Below are 1,150 nucleotides of genomic sequence, written 5' to 3'. Positions count from 1 at the left end.
CGCCTCCGCGCCGGGAGCAGCGCCCAGCGGTGAGTGCACCCCCCAGCCCCCCCCGCTGCACCGAGCCCCTGGCTCTCCTGGGATCCCCCCACCCCCCCTCCGGGGTGCAGGGGGTCCCCGGGTGTGCTGTGCCCCAGCGCCCCCCCAGTGCCCCACTTTCTGCCGGGGCGCACCGAGCCCCAGCACCTCCGGGCACCCCAAGTCCCTGGGCAGCCCCAGTGGGCGAGCCCCGAGCTGTGCCCAGCCCATCCCTGCTGGTCCCCCGGGGGTGCCACAGGTGGTGGCTACCGGACCCCTCAGAGAATTTGCCTCATCTCACCCCTTCTCTCGGCGCTCGGCTCCCCCCGCGGCCCCACTCCCACGCGTGGGCTCCGACGCCCGTAACATGTTCCCACGCTTCGCTGCCGAAGCCTTCGCCCCACGCCTGGGTGGGATTTCCCACTCCCTCGGCCTCAGTGGCCAGGGGCCTGCAGTAGGGACGGGGTTCCGGGGGTCCCGGGGCTCCCAGGGAACGGTTTGGCCACAACCGTGGCCAGCGAGGGAGGGGGCTGGGCGGCAGCAGCCGGGATCTGGCTGCGCTTCGTGGTCCCCAATGCCTGAACCAGGAAGTCTGTGGGAGCGGGGAGGGTTCTCCTGCTCTGCGGAAGAGGCTGACGCTGCTGAGGGTGTTTCTGCCGGGGGAAGGGAGCGGGGGGCTGAGCTCCCAGGGCACGGGGACCCACGGCGTGGTCAGCTGCGGCGAGCTCTGCGGCAGGGGCAGAGCATTGGGAGTTGGGGGGTCACGGCAGAGCAAAGGTGACGGAGCTGGGGAGCCCGTTCAGCTGGGGAGCCGGGTCCCACGCAGGGTGAACCCCGGGTCCCACGCAGGGTGAACTGCTGGGGCAGGACTCCACCCCGCAGTAGCCCCGGGAGCAGGGGGGGCCCATTCCTGGACGATGTTTCGGGCAGGTGCTGCCTCCTGGGGTCACCTGAGCATCGGGGGGGGGGATTGAACGCGCTGCAGGAGCTGCAGCCCGGCCGCGTCTGTGACCTTCCCTGCACAAGAGCAGGGGTGTCCCCAGCCCGGGGGGCTCTGCAGGGACCCCTCTGGGGACACCCTCTGGCCAGGGGACAGGGCAGGACCGCAGCGACCCCCATCGCCGTGGTGGGT

The sequence above is a fragment of the Strix uralensis genome, chromosome 22 (assembly GCF_047716275.1).
Source record: "Strix uralensis isolate ZFMK-TIS-50842 chromosome 22, bStrUra1, whole genome shotgun sequence".
Taxonomy (NCBI): Eukaryota; Metazoa; Chordata; class Aves; order Strigiformes; family Strigidae; genus Strix; species Strix uralensis.
The sequence above is the reverse complement of the archived record's forward strand: the minus strand, read 5'-3'. Positions refer to the sequence as shown.